Here is a 16,032-nt window from a genome sequence, read left to right as displayed (position 1 = left end):
TGCTTCTCTAGAGAACCCGGCCTAAGACACATGGTGCACAGAAAGATAGGTGAGATCAGGATTTCAAAGTAAAATAAAGCTCGCAAACACAAATACAGACTCAAACACATCACACACACACACACACACACACACAACTGCTCATTGAAATTACTGGTAACTACCAACCAGTGAGGATTTGAAGGGACAAGATCCAGGGAAGTGATGGGAAGCCCAGACAGTGTAGCTCTCCCTAAGAGGCCATTACTGATTCTGAAATGGAGGCTACAAGGCTTTGTAGAGTTTCAGTCAACCATCAGGACTGAGGGAAAAAAGCTTGGAGTTCAGGGCATCCAGCATAAGATGAACCCAGACAAACACACCAAACTCTTATTTAGGATCACGAGGAGTACCAAAATTGGCCAGCCTTTAAAAGGTCCGATTGATTCAATCATTTTAGGCATAGATTGGAGTAAGGCAATCTGGGTTTGATTGTATGAGGAACTCAAGTGAAAGTAAAAGTGTTAAAATTTAAAGTGTTGGTAAATATGTGTTATTATTGAAATAGTCATGCACAGCTGGTAAGCACGTACATTGGAACCACCACTTTAGAATACTATTTAGTAGAATGGTTAAATTATGGCTTATTCATAAAATGGAATATATCAGAAAGAAAAGGCACTAACTACTCAGAACAAAGTGGATAAATCTCACAAATACAACGTTGCATGAAAAAAAGACACAGACAAAATAATACAGACTGCATGATGTCAATCATAGAGTTGAAAGCAAGCAAAACTTCCTAATGGTATATTAGAATAGCACTTCTATTTGGAGAAGAGAAAGGAGTCACTGACTGGGAGGTGCATGAGGGCTTCTAGGGGTCCTGAAAATACTATATTTCTTAATCTGGATGGTGGATGTCACATTATACACTTGTGCAATTTTTTGTTTTTGTGTCTATTAAAAGCAAAAATAAATAAATAAAAACAATAAAACCATAGACTATCAGAATAAATTACGGAAGAATAATTTTAATCTGACTGAGGAAGCCTTTAATATGCTTGATTGAAATCTAGAAAACTGATATTTTGTCAAACATATAAACAGATGGTTTACCTTAAAGAATTCAACTAAAACAAGAAAAGAAAAAAAAAGAACAATGCTATCTATATCTATATTTAAAAAAAAGAGGTGAAGGAGGCAAGTCATTGCAACTAATGGCCAATTATGAAAATAATGCACACCCTTTTCAATAATCCATAAACTTCAGTGTGAGAAAAGAAGAGTGTGTGTGACCTTTGTGCCTCATCTGAATGGTAAAGACTTAAAAGATTCCCAACACACAGGCAGAGGATACAGGTGTCTTGTTTCCCTAGAGAAAGGAAGCTTGGTGGATGGTGAGAAGAGACTATTAACCAGGGTGTCTGAGCTGAAATCCTTTTGCGTGGATGTGATCTTAGACAAGTCAGAAAGGACTGACTGAGGGAAGAGAAACATTCCTAGCATCAGTCCTGGTACGTTGAAGGCACTCAATCAATAGTAACTAATAATACTCCAGACTTTCCACACTCAGAATCCTGTATTCAAAGAACTCACACTGTGTATTCACCACTACACCCTCAAAGCCACCAACTCCTCCCTCTGGACACAGGCATTCGCCTCCAACAGCACCCACCCTCGCCTCTACCTGCCCTTCACTCACAGAGATGTAATCACAACACTCTCCTATTTAAAAGGGTTTCAGGATGCTGTCCTCATGAGGATCACGTGTTTCCCTACAGCTGCACCTCTCCTTTCATGCAAAGGCTGGATGATGAATAAAGAAGACTAAAGAAGAATGATGCCTTTGAATTGTGGCATTGCCACAGAATATTGAATATACTTTTGACTTCCAAAAAGTGGCTGCAGCAATATATTGACAGGGAACTGCCAGAAATTCACGCCAGATTTAGAAGAGGACGTGGAACCAGGGATTTCATTGCTGATATCTGATAACTTGCTGAAAGCAGAGAATACCAGAAAGATGTTTACTTCGGTTTTATTGACTATGCAAAGGCATTCGACTGTGTGGATCATAACAAATTATGGATAACATTACAAAGAACAGAAATTCCAGAACACTTAATTGTACTCATGAGGAATCTGTACATGGATCAAGAGGCAGTCATTCAAACAGACCAAGGTTATACTGCATGGTTGAAAGTCAGGAAAGGTGTGCGTCAGGGTTGTATCCTTTCACCATACCTATTCAATAGGTATACTGAGCAACTAATCTCAGAAACTGGGCTATATGAAGAAGAACAGGGCATCAGGATTGGAGGAAGACTCATTAACAACCTTCTTTATGCAGATGACACAACCTTGCTTGTTGAATGTGAAGAGGGCTTGAAGCACTTACTGATGAAGATCAAAGACCACAACCTTTAGTATGGATTACACCTCAACTTAAAGAAAACAAAAATCCTCACAACTGTTCCAATAAGCAACATCATGATAAACAGAGAAAAGATTGAGGTTGTCAAGGATTTCATTTTATTTGGATCCACAATCAACATCCATGGAAGTAGCAGTCAAGAAATCAAAAGACACATTGCATTGGACATATCTGCTGCAAAAGACCTCTTTAAAGTGCTGAAAAGCAAAGATGTCACCTTGAGGACTAAGATGTGCCTGACCCAAGCCATGATGTTTTCATCCGCTCATATGCGTGTGAAAGCTGGACAATGAATAAGGAAGACTGAAGAAGAGTTGACATCTTTGTATTGTGGTGTTGGCAAAGAATATTGACTATACCATGAATTGCCAAAAGAACCAACAAATCTGTCTTGGAAGAAGTACAACCAGAATGCTCCTTAGAAGCAAGAATGTGAGACTACGTCTCACATACTTTGGACATGTTATCAGGAGGGATCAGTCCCTGGAGAGGGACATCATGCTTGGTAAAGTAGAGGGTCAGCGAGAAAGAGAAGACCCTCCATGAAATGGATTGACACAGTGGCTGCAACAGTGGGCTCAAGTATAACGACCATTGTGAGGATGGCGCAGGACAGGGCAGGATTTTGTTCTGTTGTACATAGGGCCACGATGAGTCAGAACCGACTGGAGGGCACCTAACAATAACAGCACCTCTCCTAGCACCACGCTCTCTGCAGCTCTCTCCTTCTTTCACTGTCTTCAGCAGGCTGAGCTCCCCCATGCCCCAGAAACTTTGTACAAGATTATGCCTTAGTTATACCCTGGGCTGCCTTTAGCTCTCAAAAGCTTTGACACTTCCTCCAGATCTAAACTTCCCCCGATGTCCTTGACTGTTGGTTTCCCCTAATACCATATCCAAGTATAGTAAATACAGCATCGTGCACTTCTGCGTTTAACTCTTATGACTCTTCTGATTTTAATCACATTTTGGAGGGCTGAGGTCCCCATTAAAATGGTAAACTCCGTGAAGTTAGGATTTGTACTTCCCTGACCCCATCACGATTGCATCTCCCAGTATCTCCTCAGTCCCAGCCTAAACAGACGTTGAATGAATAAAAACTAGGCTAGGCCCCTGGTTCTCTCTTAGGAACTGAGAGACTCTGGACAAACTACTTAACCTCTCTGAGCCTCTTCCCTAAGGAGGCAGAATGACTTCTTGTGAGGGTTAAGTAAGATCAAGGCTGTACAGTTCTCAAACACCAGGTTTATGAGGTGTCATGGTTCTTATCCCTCCACTCACCCCAACTACGCACAAAATCGTCTCTCACTGAGACATCCTGGGCAGTGATTCCACACTCGGCTTCAGAACAGCCACCTCTAGGCATTTTTCAGACACAGATATCAGTCACCCCTTTTCTGACTCCATAGGATTAGGGTGGGATCTGGGTATCTGTATTTTCAGCAAGTGGTGAGAACAGTAATATATGTGATTTGTTTTAAAATACTGCAAACCCGAGTTTGGATTCACTTTTGAGAGTCGATCTCAGCCCTGAACCGAGTAGGTGCTCAGAAGCCAGGGCTCGTCCTATGCTCCAGCCTCCAGCACCCACATGGCTCACCGTGGCTTACCTGGAGCATCTGGCACTGTGGAGGGTCGTCACTGCGGAGGGTCACTGTGGTGGGCCTCCCAGACTGATCTCCACAGTCAGCCTTGTACCGGGCAGCTGGTCAGTGTTTGGACCACCGCATATACACACCACCTGAAGGGTGGAGCTCTTAGGATTCCGCCCCCATGGACTGGTGGCTTCTCCCTTGAGGAGGGAAGGCAGGGCTGGGCAGTGTGAGAGAGAAAGTTTGATTGGTGGAGAAAGGGATCTCCTGTGAGTCAATCAACTCAGGTGGACCAGGCACTGTGTTAATATGCATGATCTCATTTCCGCCTTTATAATTCTATTTTATTCTGTCATCTTTGCTGATGAAGTAACTGAATATCTGAAAGGCTGAGTATGTCTTATTCCTATTCTCACCCTGGTTTGTTTACTTCTGGAACCCACCAGTTTACCCTCACGTTACAGTATGCAATTTTCGGCACCATGCAGTACAATGAATGGCAAATTTTACATTTCTTGCAGAGATCTGGGTTAAGTCTATCTCTTACTCCTTGTATCCCCGCGACGAGATGCAACATATCCCAGTGATTGAAGTCTCTCCCAATCCCACTTTTCATAATCCAAAACCAAACCAAACCAAACCATACCCATTGCCGTCAAGTGGATTCCGACTCATAGCAACCCTATAGGATTGAGTAGAACTGTCCCATAGTGTTTCCAAGGAGTGGCTGGTGAATTTGAAATGCCGACATTTTTGTTAGCAGCTTTAACTCTGACCCACCGCGCCATCATGGCTCCCCCACTTTCCATAGAGGGGCCACTTGTACAGACCTAGAAGGCAGGACAACCGTGGACCTGCCTGACATGTAGAAAGAGAAATTATAAAATGCGTCAAGCCAAGGACACAGTTTTGCAACTGTTGGTTGTTTAGGTTCTCTGACCCATTGCCTCCAAGAAATGAAGGAGCTGGGGAGAAGGAACCCTTATGAGGGAAAGAACACCCAAACATCCCAGCTAGAAACAACAAGCACCAGGGCCCAGAAGCAGAACTGCCAAGAATGAGGTGGTCTCTGATTATCTGTTGACTCTAGTGCATATTGTATCTTCATGGGGTTGGTCAGCAGCTATTACAATTGCCCCCTTTTCCAATGCTCTACCCTCACCTTTATCCTCTTGCACATCTCAGGCTCGATCTGAGAACCAGTTACCATCATGACCATCTCCACCAGACTACACTGCACAGCCTCTTAGGTGATTTACTCCCGTTAACTTTACCTCACCCCTTATATGCCGTACAAATTATCTTTTATTTTTTTTAAATTGCAACTTTAATCACGCTACTTAAAACAATGGAGCAGTCTTCATAGCCCTTGGAAAGAGACAAAAACTTTACCAGGTGTCAAAAGCCCCTACACTGGTTGCCACCTATTCTTGGCTCATGGTCCACTATCCCCTCCTCTGTCCCTAACTCAGCACACTAGAGCCCCCTGACTCTGGACCTTTGCACAGGCACCTTCATCCCATGACAGTTCTCATCCTCCATACACATTGTTTAGTCACTTATTTATTCCCTGTCTTTCCTTAAATCCCAGCCTAATTTCACTTTCTCTGAGTTGTAGTATATGTACTCAGAAATTCTGAAACATTACAGTGTATTTTAGGAAAATTGCTAATTAAGTGAAATAAAATTCATAACTGATTTTTAAAAATGCACCATATCCTTTTTTAGACTAATTTTTTTGTTCTTTTCTGCCACCTATTTGTAAAACAGTTTATCCTTATAAAATATAAATTTGTGGAAATTCAGATGGGTAAATGATAACAACAGACTAAAGTAGAACTGCTTGTAATTTGACGTATTAAATGCCTGTTATGGATTGAATTGTGTTCCTCCCAATTATGTGTTGGGGTAACAACTATACTGTGGATGTAATCTAGTTACTTCGATAATGTAATGCAGTCACCTCTCCTAATTCGATCTGACATAATGTTATTGGTCAATAAGTTGTGGTCATACCAGTGTAAGGGGATGCTAAACCTAATTGCCCTGAGTTATATGAAGAGCAATGTAGACACAGACACCTGCACTTGGGCTCCTGACACACACAAATACAAAAGGCACCGATGAATCCCCGGTACCACCTGCAAAGGAGTTGACGTAGCTTAGACCCTCATTTGTACTTTGAACCTTCAGAACTTTGAGAAAATAAATATAAGTTCTTGAAAGCCACCCACTTGTGGTATTTCTGTTACAGCATCAAGATCCCTATGTGAGGAAGCCAGGCCCACAATCTCTCTGTCTATAAATAGGAAGGTTGGCAGAGTCAAATGGCGGGTCTTCAGTAAACCAGGTCCTTACTTTGCCGCATGCTGCCACTCTGAGGTCCAGCACGTTTATTCATCACTCACCACACTATACTCACCCTGTCCTTCTCACAGATTCCTGTGGTATGCAAGATCACAGATTTTTTATGAGTGGCGGGTGAATGGAGCTAACCTAAATTATGTGGAATCTTAGGAACTCCATGCACACAGAAATAGTGTGTTCCCTGTGGTGGACCTTGAGCGAGAGGCAGGGAGTGAAACTTCACTGGGAATGGAGGGTGCTGGAGAGAGTTGTCCTGTGAATATAATGAGAAGAACGTGTGCCTCCTACAAGACTAAACATGCTTCAGGCTTCATCTCCCTCAACCCTCACAGTGATTATGGTTGCCAATTTATAAATGAGAAAATTGTGGACCAGAGAGGTTAAGAGAGGGAGCATGAGATTACAACTCAGGCAAGTCCCATTCTACAACCCAAAAGCAAAACACAGCCACCACATATACTGCCTCCCACACAGGGAAGCAACACAGAGCTCTGCAGTGGGGCTACCTGGGGGGAGTTCTTTCTTTGTGGGACATAAGCTGGAGGTTACAGGAAGTTCTACCCTTGCCTTCAGGCTCTGGGAATGTGGGAAAATTCACAAGATTTTCCCTCATCACTATCCTTCAGGTATGCTACATTATAAACTCCAAAAGGTGTGACAGAACACAAGTCAGAATTATATTTTCTGGAAAAATAAGGGCTATTTCTTATACTCTCACCTAAATCTGCCACCCACATGAGGCAGAAACAAATGCCATTTGGTTTTACTAGTCTGTCTCCCACAGGAGACTCTGAGTCCATGACGAAAGGGACTGTGTACCTCATGTCAATGGCCCTAGCATCTGGAAGGGGCCATGTATCTTAAATTACTTTATCAAGTACATGAGTGTGGGCATCTATGGGGGAGAATGAGAGGAGAGAATAAGGATGAAGGGGGTAAACTAATAATCAAAAGATGGGCCTTGGGGAAAGATTAGTCCAAAAGACTAATGGGACCACATCTACCACGGCCTCCACCAGACTGAGTCCAGTACAACCAGATGGTGCCCGGCTACCATCACTGACTGTTCTGACAGGCATCACAATAGAGGGTCCCAGTCAGAGCTGGAGAAAAATGTAGAACAAAATTCTAACCCACAAAAAAAGATTAGACTTACAGAGACTGGAGAAACCCTGAGAGTATAGCCCCCAGACACCGTTTTAGCTCAATAATGAACTCACTCCGGAGATTCAACCTTCAGCCAAAGATTAGACAGGCTCATAAACCAAAATGAGACTAAAGGGGCACACCAGCCCAGAGACAATGACTAGAAGGCAGGAGGGGACAGGAAAGCCGGGATAGGGAACCCAGGGTCGAGAAAGGAGAGTGTTGACATGTCGTGGGGTTGTTAACCAATGTCATAAAACAAAATGTGTACTAATTGTTTAATGAGAAGCTAGTTTGTTCTGTAAATCTCATCTAAAGTACAATTAAAAAAAAAAAAAGATTGGCCTTGGGTGAACTAATAATGAAAATACACAGTGAACTTCCATAGTCCCGAAACAACCAAGTAAGTTTTAAATCCAGCAAGACAAATTCCATTAGATTTCAAGAACTGGGAGTAATCCTCCGTGGCTGGAGACAACACATGCAGGCCCATAAAGCCTGTACTTTATTAAATTACCTACTATTCATATACCATGATGAGACAAAATTTGAACCATATAGATGTGGGACGTTTGTCATTTAACTAACTGTTATGGATTGAATCATTTCCCCCCCAAAATATGTGTCAACTTGGCCAGGCCAGGCCAGGATTCCCAGTACTGTGTGATTGTCCAACATTTTGTCATCTGATATGATTTTCCTGTGTTGTAAATCCTACCTCTATGATGTTAATGAGGCAGGATTACAGGCAATTATGTTATTGAGGCAGGACTCCACTTACAAGATTAGGTTGTATCTTGAGTCAATCTCTTTTGGGATATAAACGAGGGACCAGCAGAGAGAGGGGGACCTCCTACAACAAATAATGAAGAACCAAGAGGGGAGTGCATTCTTTGGACCCAGGGTCCCTGCACTGAGAAGCTCCTAGACCAGGGGAAGATTGATGACAAGGACCTTCCTCCAGAGCCAACAGAGAAAGCCTTCCCCTGGAGCTGGCACCTTGAAATTGGATTTTTAGCCTCTTAGACAGGGAGAGATAAGTTTCTCTTTGTTAAGGCCATCCACTGTGGTATTTCTGCTATAGCAGCACTAGATAACTAAGACACTAACCATAGTAACTGAACTTTGTGCCTATGGGAACCATACAAAGTGAGAATTTACTGTGTGCATCTGTGTGTTGTATCTGAGTCTAACCGTGCCTCAACCCCACCACTGGCCTTCACCATGTTACTCCATTCATTAAAGTAGCTTCTAGGCTGCTTTTCCACAGAAGCCTGTCCCAATTAATAAGAGACTCTTTTTGCTCCATTCCATAGAGATTAGACTTGCCACATTCAGTGATTTTTTTTCTGATGAATCACCAAACATTTCATTATAGTACCATTTGGTATTTCTCTCAAATGAAGAATGTTTTAAGGCATATAGAAATATCTGCTATGTTAGCAAAGTTACTGAACAATTGCTATCAGAATTGACTTAAATTATTACCAATTTCTATGTTAATTTATTTCTATGGTCTAATTTGAGAGTTGTTGATCTAGCACTCACTGTAATATAAATTTCTCTAATTCCCAACGGTATTCAAGAATTGGGGCCAACAGTAGTTTTTCATCTACTGCTACTTCTACCCTTTCTAGCCCACTTGTAGGTAAGAGGGGCCGTACAAGGAGCTTCAGATAATGGAATATGACAACTAATGTGTGTCACCTCCTGTGTTGGCCTTTCAGCGCCAGTATGCTATCTCCGCGCTCTCCTTTTGCTACTTATAGTGACCCTGTGACGAGTGAGGGCTTTAGATTCCTGGACCACTTAATGGGGGAAAGCCCTGCTGGTTCACACTATACTATATATGAATAAGAAATAGGTATTTTCTTGCTAAACAATGGAGATTACCACAGCTCAGTACAGCTATCCAGATTAATGGAGGAGTTACTCTGACCTCAGTGAAATGGGTTTTCAAAAACTCTCCTGGTCACTTTCCTCAAATTATAGTAATGTGCAAAATACTAAAGAGATATGAAAAGTAAAACTCTGTATTACAAGAAATTGTATCTAATACACATATAGACTGTCATGTATGTTGTCGTTGTTAGGTGTTGTCCAGTAAGTTCCAAAACACAACAAAAGGAAACAATGCCCCGTCCTGCACCATCCTCACAATCGTCGTTATGCCTGAGCCCATTGTTGTAGCCACTGTGTCAGTCCATCCTGTTGAGAGTCTTCCTCTTTTTCACTGACCCTCTACTGAGAAGGATGTCCTTCTCCAGGTACTGTTACCTCCTGATAACATGTCCAAAGTATGTGAGATGAAGTCTAGCCATCCTTGTTTCTAAGGAGCATTCTGGCTGTACTTCTTCCAAAACAGATTTGTTCGTTCTTCTGGCAGTCCATGGCATATTCAGTATTCTTCACCAACAGCATTCAAAGGCATCAATTCTTCTTTGGTCTTCCTTATTCATTGTCCAGCTTTCGCTTGTATATGAGGCAACTGAAAACACCTTGGCTTGGGTTGGGCGCACCTTAGTCCTTAAAGTGACGTCTTTGTTTTTTAACACTTTAAAGACGTCTTTTGCAGCAGATTTGTCCAATGCAATGCGTCCTTTGATTTCTTCACTGCTCCTTCCATGGACCTTGATTGTGGATTCATGTAAAACGAAATCCTTGACAACTTTAAGATATTCTCTGTTTACTATGATGTTGCTTATTGGCCCTGTTGTGAAGATTTTTGTTTTCTTTATGTTGAGGTGTAATCCATACTGAAGGCGGCAGTCTTTGATCTTCATCAGTAAGTGCTTCCAGTCCTCTTCACTTTCAGCAAGCAAGGTTGTGTCATCTGTATATCACACGTTGTTAACGAGTCTTCCCCTAGTCCTGATGCTGTGTTCTTCTTCACATAATCCGGCTTCTTGGATTATTTGCTCAGCATACAGACTGAATAAGTATGGTGAAAGTAAAACAACACTTAAGCACACATTTCTTGACTTTAAACCACGCAATATCCCCTTATTCTGTTCCAACAACTGCCTCTACATCTTTGTACAGATTCTACATGAGCATGTTCTGGAATTCTCATTCTTCACAATGTTATCCATAATTTGTTATGATCCACACAATTGAATGCGTTTGCATAGTCAATAAAAACAAGTAAACATCTTTCTGGTATTCTCTGCTTTCAGGCAAGATCTATCTAACATCAGCAATAATATTCCCTATTCAATGTCCTCTTCTGAATCCAGCTTGAACTTCTGGCAGTTCCCTGTTGATGTACTGCTGCAACCGTTTTTGAATTATCTTCAGCAAATTTTACTTGTGTGTGATATTAATCATATTGTTCAATAATTTCTGCATGCTGTTGGATCACCTTTCTTTGGAATGGGCACAGATATGTATCTCCTCCAGTCAGTTGGCCAGATAACTGTCTTCCAAATTTCTTGGTATACATGAGTGAGCATCTCCAGCGCCGCATCTGTTTGTTGAAACATCTCAACTGGTATTCTGTCAAATCCTGGAGCCTTGTTTTTCGCCAATTCCTTCAGTGCTGCTTGGACTTCTTCCTTCAGTACCATCGGATCTTGATCATATGCTGCCCCCTGAAATGGTTGAACATCCACCAATTCTTTTTGGTACAGTGACTCTGTGTATTCCTTCCATCTTCTTTTGATGCTTCCTGGGTGGTTTAATATTTTCCTCATAGAATTCTTGAATATTTCAACTTGAGGCTGGAATTTTTTTTCAGTTGTTTCAACTTGATAAATGCGAAGTGTGTTCTTCTCTTGATTTTCTACCTCTAGGTCTTTGCACATTTCATTATAATATTTTACTTTGTCTTCTTGAACTCCCCTTTGAAATTTTGTATTTAGCTCTTTTATTTCATCATTTTTACATTCAGTTTAGCTACTCTAAGTTCCAGAGCAAGTTTCAGAGTCTCTTCTAACATCCATTTTTGTCTTTTCCTTCTTTTTTTTTTTAAATGACCTTTTGCTTTCTTCAGGTATGATGTCTTGATGTCACCCACCACTTGTCTGGTCTTCTGTTATTAGTTTTCAGTGTGTCAGATCTGTTTTTCAGATGGTCTCTAAATTCAGGCAGGATACACTCAAAGTTGTATTTTGCTTCTTGTGGACTTGCTCTGATTTCCTCCTGCCTCAACATTAGCTTTCCTAGGAGCAATTGATAGTCTGTTCCGAAGTCAGCCCCTGGCCTTGTTCTGACAGATGCTGTTGAGCTTTTCCATTGTCTCTTTGCACAGATGTAGTTGATTTGATTCCTGCGTATTCCATCTAGAGAGGTGCACATGTATAGTCACCGTTTCTGTTGTTGAAAAATGATATTTGCAACGAAGAAGATGTTGGTCTTGCAAAATTCTATCATGCAATCTCCAGTGTCATTTTTATCACCAGGCCATATTTTCCACCTACTGATCCTTCATCTTTGTTTCCAACTTTCACATTTCAATCACCAGTATTTATCAATGTATCTTGATTGCATGTTTGACAAATTTCAACCTGTAGAAGTTGGTAAAACTCTTCAATTTCTTCATCTTCCCCATAGTGGTTGGTGTGTAAACTTGAATAATAGTCTTATTAACTGGCCTTCCTTGTAGGCCTATGGATATTATTCTATCACAGTCTTGTACTTCGGGATAGATCTTGAAATGTTCTTTTTGACAATGAATGCAATGCCATTCCTCTTCAATTTTTCATTCCTGGCATAGTAGACCATAGGATTGTCCAATTCAAAATGGCCAATACCAGTCCATTTCAGCCCACTAATGCCTTAGATATCCATCTTTATGTGATCAAGTTTCATTTTTGATGATGTCCAATTTTCATAGATTCATACTTCATACATTCCACATTCCGATTATTAATGGATATTTGCAGCTGTTTCTTCTCATTTTGAGTTGTGTCACCAGCAAATGAATGTTCCAAAAGCTGGACTCCATCCACGTCATTAAGGTCGACTCTACCTTAAGGAGGCAGCTCTTCCCCATTCGTATTTTGAATGCCTTCCAAATTGAGAGGATCACCTTCTGGCACTATATCAGACAATGTTCAGCTGCTATTTATAAGGCTTCCACTGGCTAATTTTTTTCCTCAGAAGTAGATTGCAGGTCCTTCTTCCTAGTCTTTCCTAATGTGGAAGCTCTGCTGAAACCTGTCCTCTATGGATGATATGGCTGGTATTTGAAATATCGATGGCATAGCTTCCAGCATCACAGCAACATGCAAGCCACCACTGTATGACAAACTGACAGATGAGTGGTGGGAATCTTTTTGTAGTGTGTTTGAATAGTGTTTCAGATATTTACTGGACAATTCTTTCCTTCTTGCTGTTTTGTCCTTTATTTTTCTTGGGTCCTACAGTATTGTTTGCCTTGTCTCTCATTTTGTAGAAACTCTATACATGGTGAATCATAACCTGTAATGGAAACATTTACATTATAATGTTGCAATTATTTTTGGCACTTTCATTTGTATTCACATTCTTATTGTCAAGATGCGACTTTGGAGTTTAAGGGAATAAATGTAAGTGGTCTTCCGCACTCAAAAATTGTGTGTGTGTGTATATATACACACACACATATATATGAAATCTTCCCTACTTTTACTTTTTTTATGCTTAAATTTTTAATCTTGAATATTATGAGTTTGAAGTAGCCCCATAATGATCTTGGACATAGACTTAATAACTTGATGTGCTCGACACAGTCAATGATTGAAAATAAAAGAAAATGAAAGATGAAACTCACATAACAATTTTGAAATAGCTTACATTTATTGGCTTAAATATGATAGTTGTTCAAGGATATAACGTGTCAGACAGCATAATTAGGTTTTTGTTAAACGTTCACAAAGTAGAAGAACGGAACGGATTAGATTATCGCTATTTCCTGGCATCCTTGACAGTCTGGGAAGTTCAGTTCGCTTATCCCAGTAGTCAGGTTTTACACGATGGTGCCAAGAATCTCAAGTCTGTGGTGTCACATTCTAAATCGTCAGCTCTTTCTTCAACCTAGTGCTCCCTCAGTTTGGGAGAATTGTGAGGCGCGAAAACAGACTGAAGGGAACCACTGGGGGAGGTCAGGAGGGGTGGGAACCCAATGTGCTGGCCAGATGAGATTTAAGGGTAGGGGCGGGAATCTGTGGTAGGTTGGAAGGTGGCAAAGAGCGCCTAGGTCCTGCAGGATGGGAGGCGGTGGCAGGAAACAAACAAAACACCTTGGGTTCTTAAGGACGAAAAGAATTCTTGACTACAGGAGGAAATCACCGTCTTAAACGTGACTGGTCCTCCGATCCAAGCTTCTGCGCTCAGAGGCCTCCCAGTAGATCCGGAAGTTGGCGCCTGGCGTGCTGTGATTGGCGTCAGCAGGAAGGGAACTCTGGGCGTCTGCTTTCGGTTGTGATTGTTGGAGGCCAAGCGTCATCTTGCAGCATTAGAGCAGTGCCGGGCGCCCTAGGCAATAGATGAGTATTTGATGCTGGTGGAGGAACTGTCCTCTTCTTCCGGAGCCCAGCGCCTAGAGAGCCTGCGTGCAGAAGGTAGGGTTCCGGGGCTGGTACCGCATTCCCTGCAGAGGTTGTTAAAAAACCAAACCGGTTGCCATGGAGTGGATTCCGACTCGTAGCTACCCTATAGGACAGAGTAAAACTACTCCATAGGATATCCAAGGAGTGATTGGTAGATTCAAACTGCCTACCTTTTGATTAGCAGCTAAAGGCTTAACCACCGGGCCACTAGGGCCCCGGGCATGATTTTGGGCTGCTCTGAAACCGCCCAGCTGAGGCCGCAGCTGCCAGGTCTGTGCCTGTTTCCCAAGAGACCCGGTGACCTTTTATTGGGGGCACAACTTCTGTCACTTTTGCATTCGCCCATCCTTAAGAAGCTAAATATTTTCCCTCCTCTGGTCTTTCTGCTGCCCACTGTCGCTATAGAGGAACTTAGGAAAATTATCCAGAGGGGTCACTTCGCTGAATTGGCCGAGCAACTTCAGATCAGAATAGCAAGAGGATAAGTCAGAAAGACAAACGTGCGTGTGAGAGATACAGTCAGGTTCCAACCCTTTTCTGTCACAAGGACCTAGAGGTTTTTTATCTACAGTGCAAGTTCTCCCACTTGCGCATCTATATCATATAATGCAGGCTGCCTAAGGGCACAGGGAGCAAGGAGAAAAAGTTTTTTTTAAAGTAATAGTAATGCAAAGTAAAAATGCATGAATTAAAGCCAAAGAAGATGGTAGAATACTAGCAGGAGAAAGTAAACTTGGTTTTGATCAGTTATACTTTGACTCAATAAAAAACTAGGTCTAGGGAGTTGGGGCCAAGATTGGGGAGTAGTCAGAAACTTCCTGTGGTCCCTCTTACAACAAAGACTAGAAAAAACAAGTGAATTGATTATATACGACAATCTAGGGGCACTGAACATCAAAGACAAAGTCAAGGAATTGGACTGAGTGGCACCAGGAGGGAGAGATGGTTCAGAAGCAGTGAGGAGTTGCCAGACCTGACCTGGCTGGCCCCGGCACCCTGCAGGCAAGATGGGCTGGAGCACGAGGGGTGAGGCAAGCAGTGGCACTCAGGATGCCTTTTCCACATCTGGAGAGACATACCGGGGGAGAGTCTGCTCAAGCTTCCAGAACCAGCAAGAAAAGGAGCTCAATTGGATAAAGATAAGTACAAGCGTCTAACGTACCACATGGATCAAAAAAAAAAAAAAAAAACCCTTTTGGGAAGTACCTCTCTCCTATTTACCTGCCTCCTCCCCATCTGCTCTGGGTCCTGGTTCAGCTTCAGGGATTGCTGAGCCCCCTGGGCCAGAAGTAGGCCCCGTCATGGTCCAAGAGCCATTCTCCTGGCTTTGGCGTGGGAACAAATTAACAAACAGGAAAACATAATCTGCCAGCTCCCCTAAACCAAGAACTCAGAGCAGGCACAACCAGTTTGCCTAGGCACAAGCATAAGAGGTCCCCAGACTCTGAATGCCTTTCACCCCTGCATAGGGTGTGGGCCCATTTCAATAGCATAAGCCCTTATTAGCACAGTACAACAGGGTATATACCTGAAGCCTATTTTCATCTATATCAGCTATACAGTGGAGTGGCAAATTCATGACATTTGACACCACCCTGCCCATGAAGCAGGGTCCTCACCTACCCACATCAGGGGCCTGAGGGCTGGTGGCTCCACCTACTCCACTGAGCCACCAGCAACAGGGGTCCAAGAGTAAGTGGTGACTCCTGGTCCTTACAGCCAACATCACTGGGTGCCCATAAGCTGGCTGCAAAACCCACCCACCTATGTGCTCTAGGGAAGAGGGACACACCTCCACTCAGGCACTCAGGGCAGCAGTAAGACCCCTGCATTACTCAGCACATGACCCCCTACTGCAGTCAGATACCTGTGCCTTCTCCAATCACCACTGCCTGTCTAGGACTGTAGGTGAGAGCCTGCAACAAGCACTTGGTAACCGACGACCAGGACACCTGAGCTGAATCCACACAAGAAAAGGAAA

This window comes from Trichechus manatus, unplaced genomic scaffold (genome assembly GCF_000243295.1).
Source record: "Trichechus manatus latirostris isolate Lorelei unplaced genomic scaffold, TriManLat1.0 scaffold00315, whole genome shotgun sequence".
In the NCBI taxonomy this organism is placed as follows: Eukaryota; Metazoa; Chordata; class Mammalia; order Sirenia; family Trichechidae; genus Trichechus; species Trichechus manatus.
Note: the sequence above shows the minus strand (reverse complement) of the source record.